The following is a 13,149-nucleotide window of genomic DNA, read 5'->3' on the forward strand; positions in this document are numbered from 1 at the left end:
TTAATTTTTAAAAAATATTAAAATTTTTTTAAAATTTATTATTTTTAATCATCACTTAGTCATCAATTTAATTCTTTTTTTTAGTAATTCAACAATATATTTTATTATATTTTTAAATATTAATAACTAATTGATAATAAAAAATAATAAATTTTAATAATTTTCTAATATTCTTCTTAATTTTTATAAAGTTTTACAATTTAAAAATAATACAGCGTGAAACATCATTTAAATGTCTCGAAAAAAAGGGAACATCATTTTCTCCTATTTATTTAATAGTATTATGTAAATATCAATTCAACCTACGAAATAACATAATTAAGTATAGAAAAAATTTATTTTATATATTTGCCATAATTACAGACACTGACTTGGCAATTAATTAATTATCATGCACAGATCCTTTCTATCTGTTAGTGACTATCCCAGCTAACGCTTGTTGAATTTAGACTGCCTACTTTTTCTTTTTTCTTGTAGTATTTTTGGCCAGTCGATTTTATCTAATCTCTCTATTTTAATGTATTAATTTTTCCATGCGGAGGATAAGCTTTGTGCTCGAAATTAAAGATAAAGTATTTTTTATAATTTATTTATTTTTAATTAATTTCTAATCTTCAAGTAATTGGTTTAAACAATTTTTATTATTAGTTTAAATAATTCGTATAAACAATGATCTGCTTAAAGTAATAACAAAAATTATTTAAGTAACAAAAAATCAAATAAAAATATTTAAATTACGAAAAAGTATTTTATCTTTTGAATAAATAATTAAAAATCGAAAATTTTTTTTTTACACTTTGCTATGTTATTGATTAGACCCTCTATGTATTGATTTTATACAAAACCTCCGTATTTATGGAGATTATTTGCAAACGCCAATTTTTTATCTTTTATTTGTGCATTAAAACTACTTCTCTCATAAGTTTTCTAATTTTCTTATAAATAGAGAAAATGATACAATAGATCAACTCATTAAAATTTAAAACTACTAAAATGGATTAAATTTATCGAGACAGTTCATTTATTTATCTAAATAGACAAACTTTATTTTTAACATTAAATTCGTTTAAATTTTAAATAAAACAAGCTAAGTCTAGTTAACTTAAAAAAATGATGGTTATCTATTTATTTTTTGGTATTTTTTAAAAATAAAAATTAATATTATTAATCTAAAAAAACTTTATTAAAATGTTTTTTTAAAATAAAATAAAAAGATAGATAGATTAATTCATTTAGAACTTCTTTGGGTGTCATTCTAAAAAAAATCTTTTTCGTTCATTTATTATGTGAAAAACTCACGATGCACGGACACGACACGATACGAGACACGCTGATACGCGAATTTTAAAATCTTATATGATACGAGAACATGTATACATATAAATATAAAGTATTTTTTAGATAAATCGTAATGATATCTTAATATTTTATTGATATTAAAATATAAATTAAAATTTTTAATATCTTATTTTAATTATATCAAGTATTTAAAATATTTTTTATTTTAATAAATAATAATATATACTATATCTAAATTTATTTCAAGAATTCTAAATTTATTTTAAAAATATATGTTAAGAATAAGACTGAACACGCTGACACGTGATAGTATTTAGGTGTGTTTCCAGAGAAAAAAATTTATTTTTTATTAAGACACGGTTGGACACAGCAGACACGCGTGTCGGATGAGTGTCGGTGAGTGTCGTATTCGAAATGTATCCGACACGCGGATATGACAACTCAAAAAAGTGTTCGTGCTTCATAAAAAAACATCTTTTTTTAAGAAAAAAATCTTTTAAAAAAAGATATAAATTATAGCTTGTCAAACAAAAATTTTTTCTAGTATTTTTATTTTTATTATTAAAAATTTACTAAATATACTAAAAAAATTTAATTTATTTTTTTTATCAATTTAATGACCACGAACAACCACTTAATTTATCGAATTAATCATAAACAACTCAAACTAAAATAATTATAATCAATAAATAAAACAAATAACTTAACAATCTTAACTAAATCAGGTCTCATCGGGCCGAGCTATCCCCCTGGACAACCCATCAGAAATTGAATAATATAAACACGTCTATTTCTGACTTTGACTAGCAACTAAGCAAGGCACGGCGGCTTATATTATTTTGGACTATATAATATATATTAAGACAATTTTTTTATGTCCTTGTATTTACTTTGTTAAAAATTATATTTTATACCGAAAATTAAATATTAATTATAGAAAAATTAACATATATGATTTATAAAGGTATTTTATTTATAGTTTTTTAATAGCTTTATATGTCTATTTTTAGATAATAAATTTTTGTTTTATAATTTTTAAAAACATTTAAATTTTATCTATATTTTTATATAAGTTATATACATGTATATTTCTATTTATAATGATCAATATTTATTTTTAGATGTAAAATATGTTTATTCTTCATGGCTTTGCTTCACGTTGCGGTATCATGAAAATGGACGTACTTGGACAATAGAATAGATAGATGACTGAAAACCCAGTTTATAATGTAATAAGCATTGATATTGTTACGAAAAATATTAATCAAAGTTGTTAGGAATATATCATAATCGATCGCCTATAAGATAATTATACATACATGGATGATAAATTTTAAATATAAGTAATAAAAATTCTTAAAAATTAACACCACACATCATGAATTCAATTAATAGGACGTTTGGATTCGTTGACCAAAATTTGGTATTTTTTTAATTTCAAGTGGTACTTTTTATTTTTGAGTTTAAATATAATTTTAGTCCTTAATTTAAAATATAATATATTATATTCTTTTACTTTATTTTATTTTTTATTAAAAAATATTATATTTTGCGATTCTTTATTTTTTTTCAATGTATATTAATGGTATGTATTGGTCATTTCCATTATTCAGCCGACACTATATGTTGACATTTAGGAAGACTACAATTATTAAAATATTTCTAAAGATAAGCAACAAAACTTCTTAATATTTATAAAGATTAAATCACTTAAGGACACCCTTAAATCTGTAGCATAGGTTTATGAATAGCAGTTGTTATGGATTTTCAAATTTCTAAATAATTTATTTGCGAATTTTTCATGTTGCAAAAATCAATAGAATTTTGCAATTAATTTCATCGAAGTTTAGACAATTTTATTGAATTTTGTTATAATTTTAGTTGTGAAATTTTTTTATTTACAAAATTCTCAGCAAAAATATCCACAAGTATCTTTTGCAACAAATTTATACATAATAAAATCTGCATAAAAAATTACAGATAATTTTTGCAACAAAACTCACAAATAATAAAATTCACAACAAAAATTACAACAGAATATTCTTTGTAGAAAACTTTACAGTAGTTCACAACAGAATATTTTAGTTTCTTATTTAGAATTTGAAAATATATGCAGAGATAATAACATTAATAATTGTCATGAAACAATTTTTTTAAAAAATTTAAATTGATAGAGGAGGCGATAGAATGATTATATTTTTAATTCTCTTTTTAAAGTAAGAGTTTCTACCGAGTTTGTTTAATTTTTGCATAAACATTCTTTTCTGTTTTTATTTGATTTATGTTTTTTTTTTCACTTTCGAGATTTAGCAAAGACCAAATTCTAGATCTTTTGGATATTTTGTCAAAAAATCACTTTTTTCAAAAACTTAAAATGATAGAAGACAATATAAATGATTATATCTCTAATAGTAATAAAATCTGCAAATAAATGCTTTATGTAGTAATTTACAAATTAAAAAATTTTCAATTAAGAAAATGTCCAATTTAGTCTCCAAAATTTAAATCGCACAACAATTAAATTCCCGACTTTCATAAATGACCAACTACATTCCTTAGATTGAAAAAAGTAAATTTCTGTTCGTCCTCGAATAAATAAACTGTCGTTTTTTAACAACTGTTAAGTGCCAGCTTGGCAATATAGAAATGACGCCGTTCAAGGAGAACCCACCTGAAACCTGCCCCACCCTTGGTGAGATCTAGAGTTTCCATCTTTCCTTTCTTCTTCTCCATCAACACATCATTTCAAAAAGCCATTGCCATCGGAGACTCCTTCACCTACCACATGTTTTGCAAGACGCTGAGACCGAGCCTCCTGCTCCATGCTCTTGACCATCCCTCGAAGCCATGGTTGTTGCCTTATGGGCATTGCCACGCAAGGCCATTGCTACACTTTTCCCAATTTGAAGAACCAAAATATCGTCTTTGTCGATGGCCCCTAATCTACTTTGGAAGTCCGTTTGGCTTCGTATCCAACCGCACGCAGTGTCTTTCTTCATGAAGATGTCTCTATTCTGGTGTTATCATGACACCGCTCCTTTTTTCTAACAGTAATTTTTGTCTGCGATTAATGTCGCAGTGACTACACCCATGACAAATATGGAGAGAGAGAGAGAGAGAGAGAGAGAGAGAGAGAGAGAGAGAGAGAGAGAGAGAGAGAAAGGCAATAATAAGTTGAATGAGGTGATGGAATTGAAACGAGTGATATGGTAGGATTGATGATGATAAAGACAATGACAGGATGACGATTGTGGTGGTGGTGAAAGTGAGTGAGGACACAATGTTGATAATGAAGACAAAGAATAAGTAATAGTGGTGATTTTGGTAATTGACATTTTATTCAAGAACAAATAGAAATCTATTTTTTTAATTTAAAGAACGTAATTAGTTATTTATAAAATTAGAGATTTAATTGTGTTGCGGCCCAGCCCAGCTGGCCTGTTGGCTGACCCGACCCATGGACTACCCGACCTGCGCGATCGGATTGGCGGGCATAATCCGTCCGATTTACAACCCGGACACAGGCACCCCTGCTGCCAGCTATATGACAACTGTGGGAGAGGAAGTTTCCTAGAAGGAAACCTTCCCTGTGGGGACCGCCCTACTGACAGGGTATATATGGGGAGGCTCCTACCCCTCTCCCAAGGTACGTCATCATCAACTTACTCTTAAACCACCTGGATACCTTCTGACTTGGGCGTCGGAGTGTCATTGCAGGTAGCACACCCCCTCATCTCACGAAGAACTCGGGAGATCGCCAACCCCCTTGTCTTGCACATAGGCTCAGAGTCGGGCTGATCCCTACCTTCTCACCCGGAACACTTCACCAACCCGTTCGGAATTCTGAGATACCGAACATTGGTGCCATCTGTGGGGACTGGCCTGAATGAACTTTCTGTTGGGTCTGATGAAGGCAGGCAACAGGCCAAACACAGGGGAGAAATGGCGCCCCAAAGTGGTAGGGTAGCCTCCGTGGCTTCCTCCTGCGAACGTACGAGGTCCCCTCTACGACAACCGGAGCCGTCCTTGCGCTCCCAAGAGAGACGCCCTTTTGGAGGAACATGCAGTGACAGTGCCAGAATAATGCAGAACCTGGAACACGAGCTGGCGAGTCGGGGGCTTCACCAACCAACTTCCGAACAAAATTGCTCCCGATCTCCGCAAAGGAAGGGGAGAAGTCCACGAAGAAGTCGCTCCAAACGCACACCGAGCTCCCGGTTAGAATCGGACAGTCATAAAGAGGAAAGCAGTGAGGTGCCAAGAAGACAGTGAGATCCCCTGATTTACACCCGAGCCATGAGGAGACAAGCCGCGGAGGAGAATTGAGAAGACAACGGAGAAAGACCAAGGAGAACACGATGTCCCGAAATCATGGGAGCAACCCCCTTCCATCATTCTATCCTCAAGGTCCGGCTGTCGAAGCACTTCGATAAGCCAACGGACATGAGGTATGATGGGACCCAAGACCCATAAGAGCATCTGACGGCCTTCGAGGCCAGGATGAATTTGGAATGTGTAGGCAACAAAGTGAGATGTCGCGCCTTCCCAGTCACCTTGGCGAGTCCTGCAATTCGGTGGTTCAACAGCCTCCCACAAGGCTCTGTGGCGACGTTCTCGGACAGCACCCGCGCTTTCCTAGCCCCGTTTACTACACGCATCACAAAGGCGAAGCACCTGATCAACCTGTTGAGGGTAACGCAAAGAGCCGACAGACCGACCAGGAAATACCTGGATAGGTTTAACGACGAGTGCCTGGAAATCGACGGCCTAACCGACTCGGTGGCCAGCTTATGCTTGATGAATGGATTGCTGAACGAGGATTTCAGGAAGCACCTTACCACCAAACCCGTGTGGACGATGCAAGAAATCCAAAACGCGGCCAGGGAGTATATCAATGATGAAGAAGTTAGCCAGGTCGTGGCAGCCAACAAGCGGCAGCCTGCCTACAACCAAGCTCGACAGCCCGGTGGCGGGGAAAGGCCAAAGGAGCACTCCAAGGATGGAGCTCTGGCCTAGACCTTCAAGCCGTTCCCCAGGGTAGGGAAGTTTACCAATTACACCCCCCTGACAGCCCCGATTGTGGAAGTCTATCAGCAGATTGCAGACAAGGGCATCTTGTCGAAGCCCTGACAACTCAAGGACAGAACAAAAGGGAACAAAAACCTCTATTGTGACTACCATAAGGGGTACGACCACACGACCCAAGATTGCTTTGACCTGAAAGATGCTCTAGAGCAGGCAATCCGAGAAGGCAAACTGGCAGAGTTCTCTCACCTCAAAAGGGAACCAAGGAGACGGGATCGTGATCGCATTGGTGATGACAAGGGCCGTGTGGTGAGGCAACGACAAGAGCCTGATGAGGACAGTGAGCATGGCCTCACTATCGTGAATGTCGTGGTAAGTAGAAACGTGGCTCCTAGGTCCAAATCGGCGAGCAGAAAAGACGCCAAAGTATTAGCCGTGTCATCGTCCAGTTCCACGCTTCCCTCCAGGAGGAAACCGTCAATATCATTTTGCCCCGAGGACCAATGGTTTGACGAGCTACCGGAGAACCTCCCATGGTGATCACAGCTAGAGTCAGAACTGGCTTGTTAAAGCGAATCCTAGTAGATACTGTAGCAGATTCGAACATCATGTTCCGCAACGTGTTTGATGCTTTGGGCCTCCGGGACACCAGTCTAAAGACCCACCAGCACGGTATGGTCGGCTTAGGGGGATAACTTCATTAAACTTGATGGGATAGTTTCCTTGCCAATATCCGTAGGAGGAGGACGAGGTAAGAGGTCGGTAATGGCGGAGTTCGTGGTCTTAAGAGACTCCACGGCCTACAACCTCATCCTGGGAAGAAAAACTATAAATGAATTTGGAGCAGTGATTTCCACAAAGCTACTAATGATGAAGTTTGTTGCTGATGATGGGTTGGTGGGATCCATCAAGGGAGATTTGGAAACGGCGGTCGCTTGCGACAACGCCAGTCTCTCCTTAAGGAGGAAGTCCAAAGAAGCATCTGGGGTCTTCCTAGCCGATCTAGATGCGCGAGTCGACGACAAACCGAGGCCAGGACCTGAGGGAGACCTAGAAAAATTCAAGGTCGGCGACTCAAAGGAAAAGTTTACCTTCCTGAACAAAAACCTCCCTCACGATTTGAAGGGACCGTTGGTGGAGATGATCCGGGTAAACGGTGACCTGTTTGGCTGGACACCAACTGACATGCCGGGGATTGACCCCCAGATCATGTCACACCACCTATCGGTAAAGACGGAAACTAAGCCAGTGGCACAGAGGAGGAGAAAAATGTCCAAAGAGAGAGCCAAAGAGGTGGCCAGACAAATGGCCGGCCTATTAGAAGCAGGTTTCATCCGGGAACTGGACTACTCGACGTGGCTGTCGAACGTGGTCTTAGTTAAGAAGCCCAATGAGAAATAGAGAATGTGCGTGGATTATTCCGACCTCAACAAAGCGTTCCCCAAGGATTCCTTCCCCTTTCCCAATATTGATGCTCTTGTCGACGCGACGGCGGGGTACTGGTATCTGTGTTTTATGGATGCGTACTCTGCCTACAACCAGATACCGATGCACCGGCCAAATGAAGAGAAGACGGCGTTCATAATGCCAGGGGGAACGTACTGCTACAAGGTGATGCCGTTTGGATTGAAAAATGCAGGTGCCACATACCAAGTGCTAATGAACAAAATATTTAAGGATCTTATCAGCAAGACGGTGGAGGTGTATGTATACGACATTTTGGTAAAAACCACCAAGGCTGAAGACCTCATTGGCGACTTGGAAACTGTGTTCACATCTCTTCGGCGTCACGGTATGAGGCTTAACCCGCTCAAGTTCGCCTTCGCTGTGGAAGCCAGGAAGTTCTTAGGTTTCATGATAACCCAGAGAGGGGTGGAGGCCAACCCGGAGAAATGTGAAGTAATCTTACAAATGAAGAGCCCGGGATGCATAAAAGACGTCTAGAGGTTGGCAGGAAGACTCACCGCACTATCCCGTTTTCTCAGAGCCCCGGCCGCCAGGGCTCTGCCATTCTTCAACTTAATGAAAAAGGGGATAGAATTCGAATAGACCTTGGCATGTGAAGAGGCCTTCAAGCACTTCAAGGAGATAATCTCGAAACCACCTATCCTCGGGAAGCCTAAGAATGGAGAGGCCTTGTACCTGTACTTAGCAATAACTGACGAGGCTTTGGCGGCAGTCCTGGTGCGAGAAGAGGGAAAGATCCCGCAACCAATCTACTTTGTCAGCAAGGCATTGCAAGGGGTGGAACTGAGATACAGCAAGTTAGAAAAACTGGTGTACGCACTCCTGGCCTCCTCCCGTAGGTTGCGACAATATTTTCAAGGGCACCAGATAATCTTCAGAACGGACCAGGTAATCCGCCAAGTACTCCAGAAACCCAATTTGGTGAGCAGGATGATGACCTGGGCAATCAAACTATCCCAATATGACCTGCAGTACGAACCTAGGTATGCAATCAAGGCCCAAGCCATGGCTGACTTCCTGGTCGAAGTAACAGGAAGCCTTCCCGAGGAACCAAGCACACGGTGGAAGCTCCATGTAGACGGAGCCTCCAACCAAACGTTCAGGGGAGCAGGGATCATCCTGGAAAGTCTAACCGGAGTCGTATACGAGTAATCGGTGAAGTTTGAGTTCCCGGTGTCCAACAACCAAGAAAAATACGAGGCCTTACTAGGCAGATTAGTCTTGGCAAGAGAGGTCAAGGCGGCCAGAATTGAAGTGTGTAGTGACTCTCAGGTCATCACATCACAGATTAACGGGACATACCAAGCCAGAGATTCACTATTGTAGAAATATCTGGAGAAGGTCAGGAAGCTGAGCGAGGAACACCCGAGCTGACCTTTTGTCGAAGTTAGCAAGCACGAAGCCAGGAATGGAGAACCGATCTATGATCCAAGGATTAGTGAAGGAACCAACGGTAACCCTGCATATAACGAGGGCAACCGACCCCCCCCCCACCTGGATGAACCCAATCATTGATTTCTTAGAAGGAGGTAAACTCCCTGGGGACAAAAAAGTGACAAAGGCGCTAAGGAGAGAAGTGGCCAAGTATACAATGATACAAGGCCAGTTGTTTAAGAGAGGGCACAGCCAACCCCTATTGAAGTGCCTGCACCCTGACCAAATGGAGTACGTTTTAAATGAAGTCCACGAAGGATGTTGTGGCCACCACATCGGTGGAAAGGCCTTGGCTTGAAAGCTTGTTAGAACCAATTACTATTGGCCCTCAATGATGGCGGACTCGAAAGAGTTTGTAAACAGATGTAGAAGGTACCAGGAGAACGCCAACTTCCATAGAGCGTTCGTAGCCGAACTGAGCCTGCTGATGGCCTCCCGACCATTCTCATAATGGGGAGTCGACCTGTTAGGGCCTTTTTCGGGTGGACCAGGACAGGTCAAGTACCTAATTGTCGTCATCGACTACTACACAAAGTAGGTAGAAGCCGAGCCGTTGGCCAGTATATCCTCGGCCAATTGTCGAAAGTTCATGTGGAGGTAGGTAATAACCAGATTCGGGATTCCAGAGATTGTAATCTTGAACAACGACACTCAATTCACTGACAAGAAGTTTGGAGAATTTCTAGCCGGCTTTGGCATAAAGCAAAAGTTCTTGTCAGTAGAACACCCCCAGACTAACGGCCAAGTCGAGGCTGTGAATAAGGTCATCTTACATGGCCTCAAAAAGTGACTCGACCAGAAGAAGGGAGCATGGGTAGACGAGTTAGCCTCGATCCTATGTTCCTATCGCACAACTTAGCAATCGCTACCGGAGAGACCCCCTTCCGGCTCACCTATGGAGTAGATACGATAATACCCGTGGAGATCGGTGAGCCGAGCCCGTGACTACTTTTGGGAGGAATCGAAGAGGCCGTAGAAAAGAACTTGGTGGATGAAGCTAGGGAGACGGCCCACTTGTCAGAGACGACGTTGAAACAACGAATGGCCCTGTGTTACAACACCAAAGTACTTAAGAAAGAATTTGAACAGAGCGACCTGGTCCTATGACGACGAACTGGGAAGAGCCGTACTGGGTGAAAGAGGTGGTCGGGAATGGGGCCTACAAACTGGAACGAGTGGATGGCAAGGAAGTTCCGAGAACCTGAAATGCGAGTAACTTAAGGAGATTCTATTCCTAGCAGCCAGGCACACTAGGCGAGCAAGCGTTCTACCGGCTCAACTGGTTTCGTAAGACCTGTTTTGATTTATGTTGGATTCTTTGCCCTTTGTTTGTCATTATTTCATGATGATATTATGTTTTCAGTTAGCTGTTTATCGGTAATTCATCATCTCTTGATTTCGTATTCAATATTTAAACTAATCAAAGCATTTTGCCAAGTAATTATCGCCAAAATCACACGGTATCTCGGGACTGATCAACCCGGGAACCTCTAACTAATAGACAACACGGTAAACGACTACTAAAAGGATAAGAGCCACGGCCTAGCTTCACTGATTACCAACAAAACGGTAAACAATTATAAGCGAATAGCTAATTACCAACAAAACGGTAAGCAAACAACAAACGAGTTGATTGCCGACAAAACAGGAAGCAGTTAATCCATATACCGGCGAAATGACAATTGAGTTTACTAAAGCTAATTGTCCAAAGATCTACATGTTACAAAAAGCCAAAATACAAAAGACTACTTCTTCGGCATATCAACAATCTTGCCATCTCTGTTGGTCTTGAAAATGCTAACCGCCGAGTGTCGAAGTTGGGAGCCAGTAGCTTCACTTGATCTTTGAGAGCCTCCTCAGTCATCAGGATAACATTCTTGCCCTACTTTACGGTCTCTTTATACTTCTTTTTAAACTCGGCAGTTTCAACCTGGGTCGTATTGACTGACGAGAGGGCCTTATCATGTTCTTTCTCAAGCTCAGCCACCTGACCTTGAGTAGCGTTAAGCTGACCTTCCAAGGTAAGCTCCCGCTCGGTAAGCCACACCACCGCCGCATCGGAGGTTTTGACCTTCTCTTCGGCGGTCTTGAGCTTCTCCTCGGCGTCACCAAGCTGCGTTCGAAGCGACTTGACCTCATCTTTGTACTTGGCATTAGCCTTGACGGAGGATTCAAGCTTGTTCTTCAGCGACCGCGCCCCTGCCAAGGCGGATTCCACCTTTCTTGCTATAGTGGCTCCCCGGAGCAGAGTCCAGTACATCCATCTAGCCTGAGAAGAAAGATCCCCACCATAGAAGAAGTCCTCCGTGCTGGGAAGCAGCTGAGAATCAATGAAGTTTACAGCATCGAAGTTATTCTCCATGACCGTGAGAACCCCCTTATGACTAAAAGACGGTTTCCTTTTCCTTGGATTGTCAAGGACAACCACCTCTGACCCTTCAACCTCCATCTCCACCTCTGGCTGGGGTCCTGAGCCAGCACTGGTCCCTACCTCCTCCCACCCTGGGTAGGTTGGGACTGAGCCTCAGGTTCAGCGACATCCTGGGGTGGCACCTCCTGGGTAGGGGTAGCAGGGTCATCATCGCTGCCATCAGCTAGGAAGGTATAGAACAAAGCATCAAGGCCAACTACCTCGGCAGACATCGACATTGAAACAAAACACGGAAGCTAGTTAGTCGTTAAATTAGGAGGATAAATAAAGATAATAACAAACACGAGTAAACCTCTAGACAACTACTCACGTATATAGTTCCTAGCCATATCCTGATCACCCATAAAAAGATGGGAATTAACGTGGTTCCTCCCAAAGACAGCCAACAACATGTCGGCAACCCTCTTGTTCTTGGGAGATAATCCTTTATAGTTATTTTAGTAAAAGCGTTAGCTCCCGCCCCGAAACTCCAGTAAGTCGGTATGCGACGTTCCCCTCTAACGTCAACCAAAAGGGATGCCGACCCTCAGCCGGGCTGACCTTGAAATATTAATCCTTGAAACCGTGATATAAATCCTCAAATAGGCCAAATATCCTCCGACCCTGGATTGATCGGAAAGACATAAAGCCTTTTTTGGCCCTCCCCTCCTTAGAAGGGTTCGTCAACGCGAAGAGGAACAAAAACACCTCGACAGAGGTCGGCAACTCTAAATACTCGCATACCATCTCGAAACAGCAGATAGAGGCCCAGCTGTTTGGATGCAAATGAGATGGCGCCACATCACAATGATTAAGTAGCGCCATTTGGAAGGGGGAGAAGGGGAGCGAACTCCCAGGCGAGTAAACATAGCCTTATACAACCAGATCCAATCATGGACCCGGGGAGAGTGTAGGTTTATTTGAAATATCCATTCGTTGTCGGCAGGAACGAAAGCCTCATAATTGGCCTCCTCGTCGGTCCATCCGCAAAGATACTCAGCTTGTCGGAACTCGGTAAGTTCCTCCAAGTTCATTTGATTAGGGGTTTCCTTCACGTCCGAAATCACACAGGCGTACCGATCTTAGGGTGCTCTCGAAACGGGAACCCGCGCGACGGGACGTTGGGCCATACCTACAGTGGGGGCACCACTCAGAGTTAGTTTAAGAGACCGGGAGACCGGGACTTGCCCATAAACTACACTTTGCCTATTTTATAGCTATAATCAAACAGGGGATAAATATACAGCCAAAACAAGGCCAAAAAGTAAAATCCTAGAATGGTAACCCCCCTAGTGTATCTATCTAACGCTAAAAAGCCAGCAAACATACAATTCAATCACATGGGCAATGCGCATACAAGAACCAGAAAAATAAGCGACACAACAGCAAAATAAACTATTCAGATTAAGAAAAAAGAAGAAGAAGCTTACCAAGATAATGATGGTTGAAAGAGGATGAAAAATCAGGGAAGATGTGGGCGAAACAGATGCTCGCAGTAAAGACTTGGGAAGAGA

This window comes from Arachis duranensis, chromosome 10 (genome assembly GCF_000817695.3).
Source record: "Arachis duranensis cultivar V14167 chromosome 10, aradu.V14167.gnm2.J7QH, whole genome shotgun sequence".
Classification (NCBI taxonomy): Eukaryota; Viridiplantae; Streptophyta; class Magnoliopsida; order Fabales; family Fabaceae; genus Arachis; species Arachis duranensis.